This window comes from Alosa pseudoharengus, unplaced genomic scaffold (assembly GCF_046254945.1).
Source record: "Alosa pseudoharengus isolate Yale_2024_CS ecotype anadromous, Long Island Sound unplaced genomic scaffold, YU_APseudo_1.1 YU_APseudo_1.1_scf_14, whole genome shotgun sequence".
Taxonomy (NCBI): Eukaryota; Metazoa; Chordata; class Actinopteri; order Clupeiformes; family Clupeidae; genus Alosa; species Alosa pseudoharengus.
In genome coordinates this window covers 2,623,804-2,647,078 of record NW_027468609.1, presented here as the reverse complement: position 1 = coordinate 2,647,078, position 23,275 = coordinate 2,623,804, and the positions used below count along the sequence as shown (strand labels likewise).

Below are 23,275 nucleotides of genomic sequence, written 5' to 3'. Positions count from 1 at the left end.
CTGTAGAGTGAGTATGAGTGATTTTAATAAGTGCAATAGTCAGTCACTGGGTTGACTTCATTTGGAACGGGACAAACAAATTAGCCAATGCATATCACTTTAAATGAATACTGTCATCATGTTATCAAATAACTAACTTAAAACCATAATGTGCTGTGATCTGGATATTATCCATTTGAAAGACTACTTATTTATTTTCCTCTTTACATAAGCCACTTGCCAGTTTTAGTATGAACCCTATAGTCTAGTTGTTTAGTGCATCACCTTCAATACAATCAAATATTTTAGGATAATTGCAGAGCAATTAGCAATCAGCAGTGCACAGAGGGATGAGAGAGAGAGAGAGAGAGAGAAAGAGAGAGAGAGAGAGATGGGCTGATGCAACGCCTGTCCTCCTCCCTGGAGTCTGGTCCAGATCCTTCCTGAGCCGCCTGGAGGGAGCCGAAAAATATTTGCTGCCCTAATTTAAGCACCATGATTGACAGGATGGAACATATTTACATATTGATGGCCGTAATGTAACCTTCTGCTGCTTGGCTGCTGGAATAGAACGCACAGACACACAGAACATGGCTCAGGGTGTGCTAACAACGTGCCCTTTGCCAAACGCTGTAACCAGAAATAGAAGCGAGGTGGGGGCGTACCGTATTAATATCCGATTCCGTGCGAAAGCTAACCAACCTGCCTGCTTTGGTGTCTGATCCAGCCTGGCGTGGGCGAGATTGATGGCCAGCCCCACTAGTCCCCTCTGACAGCGTTCTATAAACTGCTTCCTCTGGAAAGTCTGGTGGCTCCCAACCCATCTGTCTCTGTCAGGGGACACATACACGTGCACACACACACACACACACACACACACACACACATACACACAACCAAGTACACACACACACACACACACACATACACACACACACATACACACAACCAAGTACACACACACACACACACACACACACATACTGTACACACAACCAAGTACACACACACACACACACACACACACATACACACAACCAAGTACACACACACACACACACACACACACACACACATATACACAACCATGTACACACACACACACACACACACCCCACCACACACACACATACACACCCACCCCTTCACACACATTCAACCCACCACCTCACACACACACTCACACACACACCCACCCACACACAGAGAGACATGTCTTTAGTGCTGTGTGGAATGTGGGATGTCCCTGGCTGGCTCCCGTGGGCCACTGAGGGGTGTTGGTGCAGACACGGCTCCCCTCCTGATCAGTGCTCCATGCTCAGTGCAGACACGGCTCCCCTCCTGATCAGTGCTCCCTGCTCAGTGCAGACACGGCTCCCCTCCTGATCAGTGCTCCATGCTCAGGCCCGCAAATTAAGTTAAAGCGTTCGCCGGGCGCTCGGCGCGTACGACACGAGTCCGGGTGGGCCGGGTCAGCGCACTCGCGGAGAGAGAAGAGGAAGCGTGCGCCCGGTGGCACGGAGGGTCAGTGAACTAGTTTCCTGCTCGGGAGCGTGTGCTTTATTTGGGATATGGCTCTCTTGGGTTTCAGGGGAGCATCTCTGGAGCCAAGTACCCAATTAACCCTCTTTGCCCTTGCGTATAGCTGAAATGATGACACTCCCAGGTGATAATGCAAATTAATTAAATAACATTATATTAGGGCCACGTCGTTGGCCAGGTGCGAGGCACGCTTGACACTGAGTTATAGATATATTGCTTCATCACAAAAAAGTAAGAACAATGCACTTCGGGTGAGTTTAGTGGTGTATGAAGAAGGTTGTTCAAAGCCACCGGCTCAGCATGACACTGTTTAGTGATGCTTGTGCTAGGCTATTTAAACATTCTGGGGTGATTTAGAGACCGAGTTTCAGAGTCACTTCACCCAAACATTTCCACACAAAGGGACCAGTCCACGCATATAATTTCACAGGGACTTCAAAGGAAGCTCATCCATCATAGGGACTTGTCATGACTTTTCTGTCAGACCACAGATAGATAACTGGGTTTACTACTCCTTTTCAATTCTTAATAATCAGAAGTAGCTTGAAAAACTCACTCTCTCTCTCTCTCTCTCTCACACACTCTCTCACTCTCGCTCTCTCTTTCCATCTCTTTTTTTGTCTGATGAATATATCCTTTCTTGCCTCCTCTCTCGTTCCCCCTCTCGCCCTCTTCCTCCCTCTCTCTTTGTCTCAGTATTTTACTTCCTGTTTTGATCAGAACCTTAGCGCTTGTGTGCGAGCGCCTCACCCGAGTGGCTGGCATGAAAGACAAAGAGGGGGAGAGCAGGAAGCTCCATCTGACTGCCAATGTGCTCCGAGTCATCGCAAGCAAACGTCAAGCTCTATCAGGATGCCAGGAGCACCTCTTGGTGCCAGACTAAATCAGTTTCACTCGCTAACTTTCTCAGCTCGCGTATCACTCCTCAGTGTGCGTATGTGCTCTTCTACAGTCTTCTACTTACAACACACACACATTTGGGTCCCAGTTGCATAGGTGTCAGAAATCTGTCTTCAACTCCATTCAATCAACGCTATTAAAACCCCACACCTCAAAAGGATAACTGACTATAAAGAGTTGTCAACACAGATCGAATGATTTGACAACTCTCCGTGATGTAAAAGTCTCACTGGACAAATAAAAAATAAATGTGCAAAACTAATACTCTAGTATTGCATTGCATTATATGACATATATAATAAGTCATATAATGCAATGACTTATTATATTATATATATATATATATCTATTTGTGCATTCAGTTATCTAACACAGCGGTGGTGTTTAGAGGCTTTTGCATCTGAATTCATATATATATACAGCGGGGAAAATAAGTATTGAACACGTCAATATTTTTTTCAGTAAGTATACTTCCAGTGAGGCTATTCGCATGAAATCTTCACCGGACATTAGTATTAACTTAGGTAATCCACACATATATAAAAATCCAAACATTAATGTCTAAAAGTAGAGTTATGAGTAAAAAAGTGGAATGGCACAGGAAAAAAGTATTGAACACACTAAGAAAAAGCAGTACACAAAGGCAAGAAATGGCAAGGAACAAACTGGAATCTATAAGTAGTTAGAGAAATTATCCCTCCTATCTGTGCAAATTGATATAAGCTGGGTTAATACATACTGGTGGGCTATAAAAAGGTTTTTTCTTACCAAGGTGTCAAACAAGAAGCATTTCATAATGGGTAAAAGCAAAGAGCTCTCCCAAGACCTTTGCAACCTTATTGTTGCAAAACATATCAATGGAACTGGTTACAGATGCACATCAAAACTTCCGAAGCATCCAGCAAGCAGTATTGGAGCCATTATCTGCAAGTGGAAGGAACATCACTGCATCATCACTGGCCATGCACAGGATCTCCTTGCAAGATTTCTGACCAGGAAGTCAGAAGGATAGTCAGAAGAGTAGCCCAAGAGCCAAGGACCACTCGGAGAAAGCTCCAAAAAGACTTGGTGCAGTTGTTACAGAGAAAATCATAGGTAATGCACTCCACCGCCATGGCCTCTATGCACACTCATCCCGCATGACTCTATTGCTGAAGAAAAACATGTCAAAGCTCGTTGAAAGTTTGCTACACAACATTTGGACAATCCTATGAAATACTGAGAGAATGTATTCTGGTCAGGCGAGAGCAAAATTGAACTTTTTGGATGTCATACTACACACCATATTTGGAGGAGAAATGGCACTGTGCATCACTCTAAAAATACCCTACCAACAGTGAGGTTTGGAGGTGGTGGCATCATGGTATGGGCTGTTTTTCATCTCATGGTACTAGCAGACTTCATACAGTTGAAGGAATGATGAATTGAGTCATTTTGTTCTGGGAGAATCTTGACCATCCACCAGGATGATGAGGATGAGACATGGCTAGAACTTCCAGCAGGACAATGATCCAAACCATTCAGCAAAGGAAACTCTCAATTGGTTTCAGAGAAAGGAAATCAAGGCCCTGACTTCAATCCAATTGAACAGTTTTAGAAGTAAACTAAAGATCAGGATTCACAAGAGGGACCCCTGGAATCTTCAATATTAAAGGACTATCTGTTGAAAAGAATGGGCCAAAATCACACCAGAATACTGTAACTGGTTAGTTTCATCATACAGGAAATGCCTTGAAGCTGTCATTACGAATAAAGGCTTTTCCACAAAGTATTTAAGACATTTCAGCAGGCGTGTTCAATACTTTTTTCCTGTGTCATTCCACTTTATTACACATAACTCTACCTATGGACTTTAATGTTTGGATTTTTTTATATGGGTGGATTATCTGAGTTAATACTAGTGTCTGGTGAAAATTTCATGCAAGTAGCCTCATTGGAAGTATACTTACTGAAAAAAATGTTGACGTGTTCAATACTTATTTTCCCCGCTGTATATGTATATATATATTGAAATGTGCACCCCAGGAGACAGCATATATTTCTATAGGGAAGTAGTGTTCCCATGTTTCCTGTTTCTTTTCTGTGGCAGCTGATTGCTGATGAGTGTGTGCCCAGCTGCTCTCTTGCTGTGCCCTGCGTTGGCAGTTGGCGTTGGCAGGCCTGGCGTCCTTACCTCTGGGGCTGGACCCCATGTAGAGTGGCCGGCAGGTTAGGGGCCAGGCGTGCTCTGCTTTTGGGCTCAGGCCACCTGCTGTCAAAGCTCCTTCACAAGGACAGCTCCCGAGTGCCTATGGGACCAGTCTCCGGTCCAAAACACGCCTCTCCTCCTCCCTCTCCCCCCACCTCTCCCCCTCCTCCTCCTCTCACCCCCCGTCTCTCCTCCCCCTCCTCCTCCTCCTCCTCTCTCACCCCCGTCTCTCCCCCTCCTCCTCCTCCTCTCTCACCCTCCTCCTCCTCCTCCTCCTCTCTCACCCCCCACCTCTCCCCCTCCTCCTCCTCTCTCACCCTCCACCTCTCCCCCTCCTCCATCTCCTCCTCTCTCACCCCCCACCTCTCCCCCTCCTCCTCCTCTCTTACCCCCTACCTCTCCTCCTCCTCCTCCTCCCCCTCCTCCTCTCTCACCCCCGTCTCCCCCTCCTCCTCCTCCTTCTCCTCTCTCACCCTCCTCCTCCTCCTCCTCCTCTCTCACCCCCCACCTCTCCCCCTCCTCCTCCTCCTCCTCTCTCACCCTCCACCTCTCCCCCTCCTCCATCTCCTCCTCTCTTACCCCCTACCTCTCCTCCTCCCCCTCCTCCTCTCTCACCCCCCACCTCTCCCCCTCCTCCTCCTCTCTCACCCCCCACCTCTCCCCCTCCTCCTCCTCCTCCTCTCTCACCCCCCACCTCTCACCCTCCCCCTCCTCCTCCTCTCTTACCCCTACCTCTCCTCCCCCTCCTCCTCTCTCACCCCCCACCTCTCCCCCTCCTCCTCCTCCTCTCTTACCCCCACCTCTCCCCCTCCTCCTCCTCCTCCTCTCTCACCCCCTACCTCTCCTCCTCCTCCTCCTCTCTCACCCCCTACCTCTCCTCCTCCTCCTCCTCTCTCACCCCCCACCTCTCCCCCTCCTCCTCCTCCTCTCTTACCCCCTACCTCTCCTCCTCCTCCTACTCTCTCACTCCTGCCTCTCCTCCTCCTCCTACTCTCTCACTCCTGCCTCTCCTCGCTCTTTCCTGCTGGACAGGACGAGGTAAAGGTACCGACGGGCTCTCCTCTCCTATTTCCTCTCCTCTCCTCTCTTTTTCTCCCTTATATCCCCTCTATTGTCTTTACCTCTCTTCCCCTTTCCTCCTGTCCTTCTCCCTCATCCTCTCCACTCCTCTTCTCCTCTCCTCCCCTCCTTTCCACTCCTCCCCCCTCCTCCTCTCTCCACCCCTCTCCTCCATCTGGCTGTGAGAGGCTCTGTCAGGCCGTCAGACAGCAGCGAGTAATGAAGGATGTCATCAAGGTTACAGCCACTGGAGCTGAGCAGGAGCAGGAGCCAGAGCCCTCCTCTACACCCCCCTCCTCTTCCTCATCCTCCTCTACACCCCCCTCCTCTTCCTCATCCTCCTCTACATCCCCCTCCTCTTCCTCATCCTCCTCTACATCCCCCTCATCTTCCTCTTCTACACCCCCCTCCTCATCTTCCTCTTCTACACCCCCCCTTCCTCATCCTCCTCTTCCTCCTCTACACCCCCCCTCTCTACCCCCCACCCTCCTCTTCCTCCTCTACACCTCCCCTCTCTACCCCCCACCCCCATCCTCCTCTTCCTCCTCTACACCTCCCCTCTCTACCCCCCACCCCCCATCCTCCTCTTCCTCCTCTACACCCCCCCTCTCTACCCCCCACCCTCCTCTTCCTCCTCTACACCTCCCCTCTCTACCCCCCACCCCCCATCCTCCTCTTCCTCCTCTACACCCCCACCCCCCCTCCCTCATCCTCCTCTTCCTCCTCATTCACTCACGCCGGTCCCAGCACACAGGAGAAGAAGAGGTGGAAGGAGAAAGAGCGAGAGAGAGAGGAAGAGAGAGACAAAGAGAGAGAGATGAAGAGAGAGGAAGAGAGAGTCCAGCACATTGATAAATATTGATAAATATACAGTATATAGTAATACTGTATCATTAAAGTGGCCTTCGCCTTCGCCAGCCCAACGTATGGCACTTAGGAATGATATGGGACTAAGAGCCTGGCCATGCCTGGACCCGGTTAGGAATGATATGGGACTAAGAGCCTGGCCATGCCTGGACCCGGTTAGAGGGAAACACAGCGCTGATGCTCCATATACGTCCACCTTGTTTACCCCGGAAAAGGTTGGGGAAAGGTTCCAGTGGGGGCTGGCATAGAAGCAAAGAGGGGGAGTAAGTGTGTGTGTGTGTGTGTGAATGTACAGAAGCACAGATACAAATAGGTATGTGCCTGGACTCAAATGTATACACTGACCATTTTCTCACCCATTCATTTCTAATGGCCGGTCTTTTTTGACCGGGAATAGACATGGGTGTTCTAAAGTTAATTAGTTATTGTAATATTAGTAATAAAGTTATTATTATAAAAATGAAAAAATTGTTTTGTGTGTTCAGATGCCCTGTGAAAACAAAGTCATGAAGTCATGGAGCCTTATGATAGTCAGAATAAATTACGGTAACAAATGTTTTGAGGGAAAAAAAATGTCAATCAGTCAGGAGTTAAGGAGAGGGAAACAGAGCTTTGATGCTTCAAAATCTTCCAACCCGCTTAACCCCCCGCCACATCCCCGCCCCCCCCCCCGCCACACACACACACACAAACAAACACACACACACACACACACACACAGACATCATGTGCAATGGTGTGTGCCTTTAGGGGCCGTGCACACGACGCCGGTTTTTGTGAAACCGGTGAGGTTTTGTTAACGGTTACGCCTTGCATGTACACAACACCGGCAGTTTAGGAGACTGAAACCGATAGCTTTTGAAACCAGCTTCCGAAGTGGGAACTTTTGGGAACTTTCGCCGTGTAGACGCCTGTAGGTGCGAAGCCGGCAACTTTATGACGTCCCACCTATCAACTCAGCCAAGGCACTCGACCTGACATGTTGCTTGTCAAAACAAACCAAACCATTTATTTATCATATTAAAATGTTTTTCTTTCCCCTGTCATGATTTATGTGCACAATGTAGCCTATCAGCCTTTAGTGGCTAAGTTAGAAGCACACGTTAGCTTAACTTAGTTAAACATTAGCTTACTGCATGTTAGTGTTTTCTCCAGTGGTGCTCAGACCTAATGCAATGCGTAGGCTAAGAATTTGAAATTTCACATAGCAGTCACATACCTTGAAAATGAACTTTATTAGTTTAACAGTTGAATTGAAAACCGAATTGTCTGTAGTCTCCTTATTTCATGCGACTGCTTAACCAGAGCACTTATTAGACATTCTCTGGCTTAACAAACTGTTTAAACAATGTTTTCTTCTACACGATTCACACGAAATTATCGTGAAGCTTCTGCACAGCGGCGCCATCGACTGGTCTGGCATATGCACTACAGCACATTTAGCCGGTTACACCTCTGTGTGTACATGCGAGGTTTTTTCTTGCCGGAGTCGTTAAAGGTGTGAAAGCGGTAAGAGAAAATCCACCCGGCGGTGTCGTGTAAACGGCCTCTTAGTGTTGAGCTTGTCATCGCATTGTGTGTCTTGTGAGTGAGTGTCCAGGCCGACAGCTGGGCTGCAGATCCGGCTGCAGTTGTCTTGTCTTACCTCTAAGGGTGATGGGAAACGAGACGCTGATTCCTGTAAGCCATCACACCAGAGGCGTAAAAAGAATCACATCTGACTGGTCAATGTCACAGAGTCAAACTGTGGGGGCCTTAATTTAGAACTCTCACACACACCACGGGGAAACTGGACACTCTGGAATAGAATAGCCGTGACGTAGCGTTGTCAAGGCAGCAATTTCACTGGTTCTAAACAAATCAATCCATCTAGTCAAGTCAAGTCAAGTCAGATTTATTTATAAAGCGCATTTAACATGCACATAGTGCAATCCAAAGCGCTCCACAAACAAGACACATAACAACAAGACAAAAGATGCCGGATGGAGCGGCGTAGTCGCCAGCGTACCCATGACATCAAGACAAGACAAATACATTTAAAAAATAACAAATACAAAAAATGCCGGATGGAGCGGCGTAGTCGCCAGCGTACCCGTGACACCAAGACATACAACAAAACAAATAAACAAATTAAAAAATATATATATATTTTAAAAGAGGAAAAAGTGATGTTAAAATTAGTCCAATTTCCAAACCAGCTGAAAATGTCCAAGGGCAATGATGATCCGTGAAAACTGCGCACAGAGCTGTGTCTTTACAACCGATGCAATGCCAACAAAGTTCTTTAGCAACTGACCAACCCGGTGGTAAAACACGTTTACATGGCTAATAGCCTATATTTAAAACCATTATTGGCTAGAAACTATCCCACACGAAGCCACTTCGAACGTTTGTTTAGATCCAGTTACACTGCCGTCATGGAAATGGAACGTCACACTTCGGTACTCTATTACTGCAACGTATCCTCATGAAACAGTTCGTAGGATATCGTACTAAAAGTATGACCAAAAAATCCGTACGATATCCACTAAAATCTGGCAGACGAGCGATCAATGCACATGCGCAATCTAGCAGTGTAGCACTCACTTCGTTGTTATCAGTGCGCCTGCGTTTAGACCTCGGTTTCACAGAGAGCTTCAGCCTCGTGAAAGGTAGGTGCGGTAAACCTGGGCATTGTAAAATCTGATTAGCATTAAAAGCAGGCAATAATATAAATGCAGATGAAAGCAGAGATCGTCTAAGTTGATAGGTCAATGTAGTTTGCCCAAGTAGTTAATGTTATACGTAGCCTAAGAAGACGGTATGAGTTAAAGAATTGTTGCTAATTTATGCTAATAATAACTTAGCTATAAGACATAACTGTGTTTTAAATAGATATCATCAATTTTGTGGAATTACAACACACCAAAAAAAAAAAAAGAAACAAAAACCAACGCCAACATCGTTTGTTTCTTCTTGTCCGTGTCTGTTTTACTGTCTGTTTAGTAGCTGTCGTGAATAATATGGAGCGCCATGCGCATGAATCCATTGGTAAGTAGAAGGCATAGTGATCAATGTGCGTGACGTGCGAATGCTGTAAATGGTAACGACGAAATACAATGTGCTAACGTTATTATAGCAACCTTGAATTTGAATTAAGTTGTTGGTGTTGAATACTTGAAGCATTGATTTGTATACGAGGGGAGATACTTGCTTTTGAATGCCTAGCTCCATTCATATTTTGCTTTATTCACAGAGAATAGGTATGAACAAGTGCTGAATAAAGCCCAGGAGCTCACAAAGGAGCTTGACATGCCAATGGTAATGTCACAGTAATCTACATTTTGTATGGTGATCAGGCATTATGATGCATACATTCTATCTATTGACAACAATATCTAAAATAAATGGTGCTGATGATTGTAGAATATTGTATTCAGTCTATGTGATCTATACAACTAATGTTAGTGAACTTGGTCTGCCCTTAAACTCAGTGATGGTGTAGTCTTCAGATTTGCATTTGTTTGCATTAGCCACCAGCCAAATGCTGAGGAAATATGGAACTTCCTTCTTCCAAAACAAAATATGAAAATATTAGAAAAAACACTAGCTCCACCTGTTTATGTAATGTCTTGGTTAAATCATCAAATACACATGTAGCCTCTTTATCTGAATTTACTGCCATTGATAGCAAAACTCTTGAAAAAACAGTAATTCGGCTCCGCTCATCTTGACACCTTGCCCACAAGCTTCTTTAAAAGTATAAGTATCTTTGATTGTGTGGCATTTTGAGCTTCTAAATATAGTGAATGGTTTTCTTATTTCAGCCATTTTCCCAGCCTCTCTTATTGTAAGACTGCAGTTATCAAACCCCTCGTAAAAAAAGAAACCTTGATCCCTCTGTGCCTAACAACTACGGGGCCATCTCAAACCTCCAATTTATAGCCAAAGTTATTGAGAAAGTTGTATTCAACCAAGTCAATAACTATTTAAATTCAAATGGCATCTATGATCAACTACAATCAGGCTTTCGCCAACACCACAGTACCAAAACTGCACTTGTAAAGGTATTAAACGATATCCGCCTGAATACAGACTCAGGTAAAAGGGAAGCTAATGGTAAGGGATCCATTCTTGGGCCACTCTTATTTAACGTGTACATGCTCCCCCTTGGTGAAATATTTCATATATCATAGCGATGCAGATGACACACAGGTCTACCTTGCATTGTCACCAAACAAATTGAGTCCTATTGACTCCTTATGTCTTTGCCTTAAATACCTGGATGCAGCAGAATTTTTTACAACTTAATCAGAGCAAAAGATTATTTTATTTGGTAACAAAGAGGATAGAACACAAATAGGTGCTTACTTAGAATCTAAAGCACTTCCAACTAGGACTCAAGTAAAAAACTTGGGAGACATCTTAGATGGGGACCTGACTATGAATGATCAAAAGCATTACTAAATAAGCATTCTGGCATCTTAGAAACATAGCTAAAATCAGAGATTTTGTTTCTAGACAGGATTTAGAAAAGCTTATTCATGCTTTCATATCCTGTAGGGTAAATTATTGTAATAGTCTGGGCCTCCCCAAGAAGTCCATTAGACATATTCAATTAATTCAAAACACTGCTGCTAGACTATTAACCAAGACTAAAAAGAGAGATCATTTTACACCCATTCTTAAATCTTTACATTGGCTCCCATTTAATTTCAGAATTGATTTCAAGGTTCCACTCCTAGTATATAAGTCACTGAATAGACTTGGCCCCAAATATTTTTCTGAATTGCTTCCAATATACACCTTATAGAGAGCTTAGATGTATTGGAACTTGTCAATTAATAGTCCCCAGCAACCAAGCAAGGAGAAATTGCATTTAGCTTTTATGCCACACAGCGCTGGAATCAGCTTCCAATGATTCACTTTTGAGTGGCTTGTAATTGATTCTCAGTGGTTTGTATCTATAATTTTTTTTTTAAGTTAACTTTTACACCTGCATTGAATTATATTGTGTTCCATAGCTAAAAAAAAGAAGACGCCGCAGTGTCACTGCTAAATGGAGGGAGAGGACACAAACTGGTGACATTGTGGCGAAAACAAGCAAGTCCCCCTCATCAGGCTCATCTGGTTAGTAGTTACTGAGAACTCCCTTGCACATTGCTTTCCCTCTCATGTTGATGTGCATGGGAATATACATTGCCGTCATAATGACACTGCACAGAAATTATGATTCCCCTCTTCACTTTGACTTTGACTTTGACTTTTCAGCTCCACGGGCCAGATCAGAAAACTTTCTGGATGTGATGCTGGATGGGCAGGAGGCAAGGAATTGTAAGTGTTAAATTAGTTTGACTGATTTGTCTATAATATACAGTATGTGTTTAAATAGACATTATGAATCACAATGAATGACTCATTCATACATGGGCAAATTTAATTGGATGCCTGGCTCAACCGGAATGAAAATTTCTCATACAACCAACTTCAGTCAAATTGAAAGGGCTGGTGTAATCCTTTTAGAATCAAATTGAACAGCCATGTAAACACAGCAAAGTTTTGCAGTTACATCACTGTTTTGATTATCTACCATAACATTACACAGCCTGATAAATTTAACCACTTCTATGACCGCTTTGACAGTGACAACAACGAGATGGCTGTCAAGGTTGTGGTATCTGCAGAGAACACCAGCCCCTCACAGTCTCCCCCACCGATGTGTGTACGGTACTGAGCCGGACTAATTCATGTAAGGCTGCTGGTCCTGATGGCATCCCCGGATGTGTCCTCAGGCCTTGTGCTGTGCAGCTAATGGACATATTTAACCTGTCACTAGCCAAGGCAGCTGTCCCCACATGCTGTTAAACCGCCATCATGGTGTTGGTGCCAAAACACTCCACTGCAACAAGCCTTAATGACTTCCGTCCAGTTGCACTCACCCCCATCATGAAATGCTTCAAGAGGCTGGTACTGGCCCACTTCAAGACCTGCTTACCACCCTCTCTGGTTCCAATTTGCCTACCATCAAAACAGGAGCAAAGAGGACGCTATTTCTACGGTACTTCACACTGCCCTGTTCCTCCTTGACAATAGCAACATCTTTGTGAGAATACTGTTCATTGAATTCAGTTCAGTATTCAACACCATCCCCTTCAAACTGATCACCAAACTCAGTGTACTGGGCATCAATACCTCCCTCTGTAACTGGATTCTGGAATGCCTGTTAGGTTAGATAACCACACCTCCACACATCAACCCTCACCCTGAACACTGGCGTACCACAGGGCTATGTACTGAACCTTCTCCTTTAGTCTTCACCTACGACTGCATATATGGCTCTAACACCATCAGGTTTGCAGGTGACACTACGGTGATTGGTCTCATCAGCAAAAACGATGAGACTGCCTACAGAGAGGGGGTCCAGCACCTTACATCCTGGTGCACTGACAACAACCAAGAAGACCAAAGAGCTCATTGGAAGTCAAAATCTAGCACACATACCACCCCGTCCTTATCAACAGGATTGAGATGGATCGTGTCACCAGCTTCAAGTTTCGGGGTGTCTACATCTCTGAGGACCTCTCATGGACTCTCTACACCTCTACCCTGATCGAGGAGGCTCACCAGCACGTATTCTTCCCGAGGAGACTTAAGAAACTGCATCTGTCTCCTCAGATCATGGTGAACTTCTACCGCTGCACCATCGAGAGCATCCTCATCAACTGTCACAGTAGTTGCGCTTTGGACAAAAGCGTCTGCTAAATACTATTACCATAACAGTATAGTATGGAAACTGCTTTGCCTTCGACTGGAAAGCGCTGCAGAGGGTGGTGAAAACTGGCCAACGCATCACTGGTTCCTCACTCCCATCCATCAAGGCCATCCAGGACAAGCTCTGATTGCCTCAGGCGCTCAGCATCATCAGACACTTTTCAGCCCACTCCCCTCTGGGATGCGTCTCCGCACCACAGCAGGTTCATTGAGCCGGCACCCCCCCCCCCCCCCCAAGCAGGTTCAGAGGACGCTTCCTCCCTGTGGTAGACACCCAACTGAACTCCAGCTCTGCACCCTGGTGACCACCAACCAACTATGCCCACCCCCCCCCACCCACACACTCATCCAAACACACAACATATGCTCCCATGCCACCCCACACACGCAAGTACTCGCCCTCCACCTAACTCCCATACACCCATACACACCTTTTCACCCACAGGTTTCAGGTCTTTCCGCACCAGCAGGTTCAGAGGACGCTTCCTCCCTGCGGCAGACACCCAACCGAACTCCAGCTCTGCACCCTGGTGACCACCAACCAACTATTCCCCCCACCCCCCCCAAACACACAACATATGCCGCCATGCCCCCCCCCTCCCCTCACACACACAAGTACCTTCCCTCCACCTAACTCCGATACAACCACACACACCTTTTCACCACCCTACCCCCATTCAAACACACAACATACCCCCCCCCCCCCCCCCACAACAAGCACACAATAATACCCCCGCCCCCCCTCAAAAAAAAACATACACTCACATAGGTACACCCCCTCTACCACACACACACACACATACTCACGCCCACCCCCCACCTAAACCCCATACACACACACACACACACACAGCTTTTCATCATCTCCAACACCCCCACCCACCCAAACACACTACATACCCCCACAATACCCACACACCCCATCACCCCCCCCCCCACACACACACACACACACACACACATACACACTATATACCCTTTTTACACAACAATAAAGTACTTGAATGAAACAACTGGTTATCCATGTTCTGTCTGTTTTTAGAATATTACTGTTAACTCATTGAATGCCAAGCTGTTTTCGGGAACTTTGTCCTAGAGTGCCAGCAATCTAGACCATTGTTGATGATTTTTGTACAGCCACAGCATATTCTGTGTTATAGCTATGAACACATACAATAGCTCGATTAAAAGGTGAGACTTTAAGCTCTCGGTGGGTGCAAACCGTGTATTTCTACACGCCTCTGTTCCTGAGAAATCCCAAGCTAAACTGGCTAGTTTTCATCAAAATCGCTGTTTTTTTCTAAATGGAGATATAACGTCTTTCATGAAATATGAAGTGTTGCCTGTTACTTACTTGTGTAAACTTTCCAGGAAGTGATCAGCGAGACCTGGCGAGACTGCCACCTAGTGATAGAGCCACGAAAATGGCCTGGTTTTGACCTGACGTGCATGCGCCACTGATTCGACCCAAAGCGGCAACCTAGTTATGATAAAATGTCCAGATTGTGTGTTTTCATGAGTTTCACGATCGTCATATATTTCATTTCCATTCATCAAAGAGTTCCCAAAATCACATATAAGGTGTGTTAGAGTGTCTAGTTTCGTAATTTAAAAAAAAAGCTAAAAACGTAATATTACGTTTTTGGCACTCAACGCATGGCACTCAATGAGTTAATACACTGCATACAGTTAGGAACAACATGTTTCATACCCCCTGGCAAATATTAATTTAATATTGAAACATTAAATGAACATAGCAAAAGGTTGTAAGACAGTGTGGCAGAATGTAAGCATGTTTATTTGATGTCAAAGCACTCAAAATGATTCTTAGATAGATAGATGAATATTTTAATGATCCCTAGGGGAAATTCAAGAATCTTGGAGATTTATCTTACCTACCAAAATTATTCTTACCTACCAAGCTTCTCCATGTCTCCACAATGATTCTAGACCACACCTTTTTAGCAGCAGTCCAGGTTTTGAGGCAGGTATGATTATTTGCCATCACTTTTAGCCTTGTGCTCACTTTTATATGGATTAAAAATGTTAAAAGACATGAAAAGGCTTCTTTTTTTGGATTCCATGTTCCTACCACAGTATATCTAGTACTTTCCAGAATTATTGCCACCTTATGTTCTTCCTTAAAATACAGGGGTCATACGTATTGGCACCCCTATGTTAAAATCCCATAGAGGCAGGTAGAGTTTTATTTCATGGATCTAGGATACTATACATCCTGATAAAGTTCCCTTGGCCTTTGGAATTAAAATAGCCCCACATCATCACATACCCTTCACTATACCTAGAGATTGGCATGGTTTTATTTCAGTTAGCTGGTTTGATTTGCATTGAGCTCAATGAGCATAAAAATAAAACAATGCCAATCTCTAGCTATGGTGAAGGGTATGTGATGTGTGATGATATTTTAATTGACAGTCCATGTCATTTTCAAGTCATCAACCGTTAGAGTATAATTTGAATTTTATTGAACAAACCTCCCAATGATAACAGTATTTTTTTCCCCAATAATTAAAAACTCAAAATGCACTGTTCCAAATGATTATGCACAAGAGAGTTTCAAGGCATTTTATAGGTTGTAAAGAACTAAAAATGGTCATTTGTTGAATTTGCAGTATTAGGAGGTGATATAAATTCAATCAAAAGTTATTTCAATCAAAAACATAACAGGCCAAGTTACATGACCCTAAAGTGACCTACCAGCTCTCTTCCCATGATTCCGGCCCAAAACATGACTCCACCACCTCCTTGCTGATGTCTCAGCCTTGTTGGGACTTGGTGGCCATTCACCAACCATCCATTACTCCATCCATCTTCATGTATTCCTGAGCCCACTGCAACTGTTTCTGCTTGTGAGCATTGTTTAGGGGTGACCGAATAGTTGGTTTATGCACACTTGCAAACTTCTTGAAGATCTTACACCTTGTGGTTCGCGGGACTCCAGAGGCAGTTTTCTTTCCCATATTTCTTGAAACCTGTGGCATGCTTAATAATGGGAACATTCTTCTTAAGTATTTTTCCTTTGATTGGCAAACTAATTATCACAGGTGTCTGAGGTTTACCTCAGTGATCCAAAAAACCCTGAGACACAATACTATCCATGAGTTTAATTGAAAAACAAAAAAATAAACGTTTATGACACTTAAATCCAAGTTGTATACATAGTTGTATACATCCACAGTGTATATACCATACCAGTGCACTACTACACTATATGTCTTATACTGCACCACCTGTCTATGTATATCACATTGCACTTTTCTTTTTTTGCCGTACTTGAACTATGCACGATGATAATAAAGTTGTCCTGACACTATGCTCATCAGAACAAACCAAACCTGCTTGACACTACCCTGTATGGAGACTTATTTCATGTTATTAATGGAGATCAACCCCCCTCATTAATTTATTTGCGCAACAGCCCACATTCCACATTCTGTGAGACGAGTTGTTGTAAATGTTCCTTGACATAGGCTTTATTTACCTCTGATAGGCCTACATATCATGAGTTCCATTTTTGGTGCAAAGGATGAGGTTATGCAATCGCTATGTTATTTTCAAGGAGTTAGGCTACAGGAATTCCCTTCATTCGTTGTTTTAAATATTGTTGCTTCTAGCCTGCCCATATCTCCAGACAGGTTCAGGCTTTTTTTACCGGTGTTGTAAAAGATGTGAACAGATAAGACAAAATATGACCCGTTGTTTTCGTGTGGACATAATGTTGGCCTAAATGTAATTTTTAGGTTGGCACTTGGTGTTTCAAGTATTCAAATATTGACTTGAATATTTTGGCCTCCTTTGATGTCCTCCTTTGTTATGACCAAACCCCTTCCTCTTCCACACACACAGATGATGCCTGTCTAAGGGATCTGGAGAGGGTTCTACAATCCACTAGCGCCTCTGACTCTGACGTTAGTGCTGAGCTGCACACCAGCACGCGAACAGCAGCCTCAGACTGGGGCATTAGGAGCAGCAACACATCAGAGAGATGGCTAGAAGCCCGACCCCAGCTGGTGGAGAATATGCTGAAAGCCACCATCATAAGGGCAGAGTTCTGCCAGATGTGCAAAACAGAGAGGGCAGTAATCCGGTGTGCAGACTGCATGCCACTGTCACACCTCTGCTGTGGCTGTGACCAGAAGCACCATCATGTATATTCTCTGCACAACCGGTCATCCCTTACAAACAACTGTCACATCCCTCTGCCACCAACGGTTATGGTGACAAATGAGGGGAGACATGACACATGTGGTACTAACCATGATTTTTATATTTCATTTTATAAATCCATATCTTACATTATCAACAAAATCCACTAACTTAGTTTCTCCCTTTTCTTTTGCAGCCAGAATCTTGCCAATGGAACTGCCACAACACATTTGTGACTGCCCTAATAGTGTGTCAGTCATTGTTGGGAGGCCTGTGGTTTTTGTCAATATAAATGGTGAACTCCACAGCATAAAAATGCATCATAGGCATCATAATGCATCATAATGTCTAACCATTCCAAGTAGTTTAGATTCCAGAAACACCTCACACCTTTCAAGTTTAGACTCAAGTGACATTTCTCTTTGAATTTTCTTGTCAATATAACAAACATATTTTTTCCCCCTCAATAGGACGATATGATTTGAATCTCCCTGAGCTACGCTGCGGAGGCTGTTGTGCCAGCTGGACCCCCGAGTTAGCAGACCTGCAACAAAGTGGCTACTGGCCGGCCACAATCCAATTCTGCACAGTATATGATACTGACATATTTCAACGCTTCAGGGAAATGAAGTTGGTGGCCCCAGGGAGTTCCCGGCTATCGTTTATAAGGATGCTGGAAGCCCAAACAAAGCAGCATGGCAGGGTGAGTTTTAGCTCATGGTATAATTATACAATCACCTTTCTTTAATACTGAATGTAACTGTAACTAAGAGTTCAATGAATCTTTCAACAGACTGGTAAAGTGTGTTCCGACACATTCTACAAAGCTTTCATGGAGTGGGTCATCAGCTCCTACAAGGTTGACAGGCTGTGCAATGAACAGCCTTTTACCTGCCCTGCCTGTACTCCACAAATGTTGGCAGTGTCGGTAGATGGAAACAGGAAGCACTACCGTTTTAAAAAAGACAGAGGGTCTGTTTATATTTTATGTTGTGTCCTGAACATGTGTGAAAGCATGTTTACTGTATGTATCAGTTATCAATCTCAATTCTATTTGTACTCATTTGTTACACCACAGTCCAAGTCTTAATTCATAAGCAATGTGTTTTTTCTAGAGCTGTCAAAATAACTGATTCATTTCGATTAATTAATTTGAGAAAAAATAACTGATTAAAAAAATTAGTGCAGGTTAATCGATTCCGTATGACCTTTGACCCCGAGCCGTTCTAGTCAGTAAAAATTAGACTGTAAAATGAAGGAGAGAGAAGAAAACGTGCTGCCTGGATCATTGATTGGAACATTCACTTTAAAAAAATGGCCTGATGGTGTTGATAAAAATAAAGTGTTGAAAATAAAGTCCTCTGCAATGTCTGCAGCAAGGAATTGGCATACCATTATTTGAACAGTGAAAATAATAATAAAAGAGTTTTTGAACTTTAATGTCAATGCTGATTATTCAATGATTCATTTTAATTTAAATATTTAAAATACTTTCACAGCAAAAATTATGCGATTCATTTAATTAATTAATCACAGAGTATGTAATTAATTAGATTAAATGTTTTAATCGATTGACAGCCCTAGTTTTTTCTAACAATTGCAATGGTCCTAATTCAAATTGCCATTGTTCTCTAGGTCTCAAGAGAGTGGATTTTTTAAGGGAGTACTTATCTGTGATGATAATGAGGTCACAGCATTTGTGGAGGATGTCCAGAAGAGGTCAAAGCATGTAAGTGTCTCTACCTTTTTACCATTGGCAAGCATATTCAAGTATCAAAATCTGACTGTGAACTTGTACTCATCATTTTATAGGTGCCAGGAAAGGGGGTTTGTGGCAGGTCTCTTCTAAATGCAGCAAAGGAGACGACACAGAAGAGCAGAAGCACCACTGTTGATGAGCAGGTAATAATGTCATTTTCTGGCAGTGTATTGGATTGTCATCCTCTCCTTGAATTGTAACATATATGGTGATAAACATAATTTGCCACACAGTTTTACTTATTATGGTAATGGCTATGTGTAAGACAGATGCAGCTCACTAGTGAAAACATTCTATTATGCAGAATTTGACTACAGAAGATTGTATTGTTTTTGTCAATTATGTGTCATAACTGTCTCTCAGGGTCTAGAAGTAGCAGTTTGCCGTCATGGCATTATCCTTCGTGCACTGAATATGTACAGGCAAGTATTTCCATTTCAGTACATTGCCACTTGCTCATTTATTTATTTATTTTTTTTATTTTGATACAGTTCAATTTATTTCAAACAATGTCATCTTATCAGGTTAGCACTTACAGTAGGGCTAAGGTATTATATCGGCATTGTTCAAAATGTCAGCATCTACAATGGCGGAGATGACCATAACAGTTAACATAACAGTTAACATCTCCTTCCTTTGGTGAAAAGTATATGAATTTATCTTGCCCCTCATTTCTTAATGTGAATTGTATCAGTATACCAATCAATGTTTAAATCAGCATACTAATCCAATGTTAAAATACAATCTTATAGGGGAGAGATATTCGCGTATCCGATGTTTCTCCAGAAGGAAGTTGCTGCCATTTGTAAACCACAGTTCTTTTGCATGGATGTTGTCTGCAAGTACTGGCCATATATCAACAGAATTGTTGAAGCTTGGCCAGATTACAATCATATTTTAGCCATGAAGCCCTTGCTTTCAGCGCTCCATGCAAAAGCACACGGGATCAAGTGTGAGGTATGTGTTCATCTGTTTGTTTGTGTATCCTATGTCCTATACTTTACAGGGTAGATGACAAGATAATAGTCTATTGAAACATGTTATCAATTGAGACTAATGTACTGCACTGCATTTACCTACAATTACAGATAAAATGGGCAGCAGGCAACCAGGATGGTGCTGGTTCCACTTTGGGAGAAGAAGTGTAAATGGTAAACTCCTTCCTTTCCAGAACAGCAATGAACACCAAATTCATGAGCAAAGGAGGTTGGTTTTATGAAAATGTTTGGACAGGTTATAATTTAAATATTCACAGAATCCAGAGAAACCTTTTGAACAAGGGACTGGGCTGAGCAAAATATTGTATTTAGTGCTATAATGCTATACTGCATTAAGTCCTTTTCCTGTAAAAAAATAGTTATTATGGGCTAAAAAACTATGTCTATTAGTACAGTTTAAAGAAACGCCAACTATTATTTATCCTGTAGCATAGCAGCTATTTTTGGCAAAAAAAAAACGAAATAAATTTTCTTCTTTCATTTTTAACAGCCCGCACAGACATGTTGACAGTGCAGGCAATTGATTGGAATAGGAGAAAGGTGGAAAATTTGTGCAACACCTTGTGCACAAGATTTCGTAAGGTAGGTCATGAACTTGAATTTGAACCAAATTGCAACCCAAGGGAGAATTGGATAATGTTTACATGACATCTTTCCCCCTTTTTCCCCACAGACACAATTGAGTCTTCAGAGGGAGAGGCAGAGCCTAGAGAACATGGAGACAGAGTTCTCAGCAGGTCATGGATCTGTGGAGCAGTGGGTCAAAGATGTCCAAAACTGGGCTGAACATGGTAAGTATACCCAGCTATCTTCATGACCAAGCTCATCTACTGTAAACAACTGTAACAGATATACAATGTTCGGTAACACTTTACGGTACGGGTACATGAATTATGCACATTAGGCACATGAGAGAGAAAAAACATCAAGCTTGTCTGGTGTCCCTTTAATGCATGAGGTCATGAATGAGAGACTATGAACTCAATTCCTGATGATTTATAAAATACAAAGGAATGAAGTAATGCATAAATCATGAATTAATTCATGCACAAATTCATGATAACTCATGTACCCTTACAGTAAAATGTTATCCAATGTTCTCACAAATTCCACTTTGCTTTTTTAGAGTCCCCCACAGACAATAATGATTCTCTGTTGGAAGTGAGGAGGAGAATTGAGGAGACATCTTTGGGTTTAAGACAGCGTAGACTGCGCCTTTATAGCCAAACAGGTAAACATTTTTATGAAGGATAACCATTTCAAGAATGTGTGTTCATGTGTTTACTCTCTTTGTCATGTTAACCTTATTTGTTGTGTATGTATGTGTGATGTTTCCCAGACAGCAACTGCGGACGTTCTGTGATACGTGGCCGCATGTGGAGGGAAAAGAAACAGCTGGAGGTCCTAGTGGCTCAACATGATGTTCTGGTCCAACCCCATCTGAAAATTGGCCCCGTCACCAACATGTTAGAGGCCGGCTACATATTTCCTTGGCATTTACCCCCCAATGGTAGGTTTCATATTGCATTATTTCTCGCAGGTTTGCAGTCGTAGCTTCTGCCTGTGCCATTGTATTGTTCTACTGTTGTGTACACAGACGTTGTATGTAGTTAACCCATTTCTGCCATATTGTTTTATTTTTATTTTAGATGGCATGGACTTTCTTTCCAAAAAAAAGATCTTCGACAAGGTAATGCACATAAGAAGACTGGAGGAGGAGCTGTTGATACTTGCCACTGAAGTAAGGCAACACTGGGAGTTCCTCAATGAAAGGATGCAATCCTTGCGTGACCTTTCTATCAGCCCTACCAGTAAGTATTGTTTTTTATACCATTGAGGACACATTTTTCTTTTAGCATCACTATAACTATAAGTAATGTTAAATCTAAGTCTTATTTGAATTAATATGTTCTTCCTGACTCCTCCTTACCCTGAAGGTAGCCAGTCCAGCCTCTCCCGAGAAGCCCTTCAAGGTCTTCATGGAGAGTTCAATCGAAGGAGGTCTCAGTTGCAGTCTCAACTGGTCACAGTCAGGAATAAATACTTGCAAGTGATTAAAGCAGGACTTGATGGCTCTATGTTGGACCTTAATGAGGAAGAGGAAGAGGAGAAGGAAGAGGAGGAGCTGCTTGAGGAGCAAAATGGAAGTGATTTTGAGAGTGGCTCAGATGATGACCTGCACTCCTCAGAATAAATGCAACTTGCCCTGTGTTTGTGTATTCTTGTTCACATTAGTTATTAAACGAATGCTTCATTCATCAAACTATTTTGTTTTTACTCTCTTATGAATATATGTTGCACATGTGGGTATTAGTCGATTATACCTGGTGCGGCCTCTCTCCAACTTTACTTTTTGCAATGCAATTTCCCATTGTCAACCAACTAAGTCCACATTGCCCACATCCACGGCTGAAGTGCCCTTGAGCAAGGTACCTAACCCCTCACTGCTCCCCGAGCGCCGCTGTAGCAGGCAGCTCACTGCGTCGTGATTAGTGTGTGCTTCACCTCACTGTGTGTTCACTGTGTGCTGAGTGTGATTCACTAATTCACAGATTGGGATAAATGCAGAGACTGAATTTTCCTCACGGGATCGAAAAGGGTACATATACTTATATGCCTTTGCAAATCAAGGACATAGGGCTAGCGTTTGTATCTTGCATACCTCCTAGACTGATTCAATTTAATATTTCCTATATTTGGCTCTGCCTCAAGGAATTAGATGTCCCAAACTAGCTTGTTATCATCCCATTTAACATGCCAGATGCTGGTACTAGTGTGAACTGGTGTAATTACATCTAGGCCTGTCTGACCAATGCACATTATGGCCATCTAAACCTAGGGTTATCATTTCTAACTTGCATACCTCATAGACGGACTAAATTTGGCATGTGACATCTACGTATGACATAAAATATATATTCTAAGTAAAATCACACCTCACACATTCACAGACTCTATAGCACCCCCTAGAGATTTCCATTTTTCAATCTTTGGCTCCGCCTCCTGACAACATACAAGCAGCTGGAGGTCTCAAATTTGACAAACAAGTTTGTTATCATTCCCTGT

The 23,275-nt window shown here is 43.3% G+C and overlaps 2 long non-coding RNA genes across 2 annotated transcripts; both read left to right on the top strand.

The window, feature by feature from the left end:
• Positions 1-11,598: 11,598 nt before the first annotated feature.
• Positions 11,599-17,209, top strand: LOC143122318 (uncharacterized). The gene is made up of 3 exons (XR_012986639.1): positions 11,599-11,644; positions 11,786-11,848; positions 17,153-17,209. It is a non-coding gene; the product is annotated as an uncharacterized LOC143122318 (long non-coding RNA).
• A 3,149-nt stretch (positions 17,210-20,358) lies between these two features.
• On the top strand, positions 20,359-21,683 carry LOC143122317 (uncharacterized). Its single transcript, XR_012986638.1, has 4 exons — positions 20,359-20,417; positions 20,883-21,000; positions 21,336-21,440; positions 21,549-21,683. It is a non-coding gene; the product is annotated as an uncharacterized LOC143122317 (long non-coding RNA).
• Positions 21,684-23,275: the final 1,592 nt, after the last annotated feature.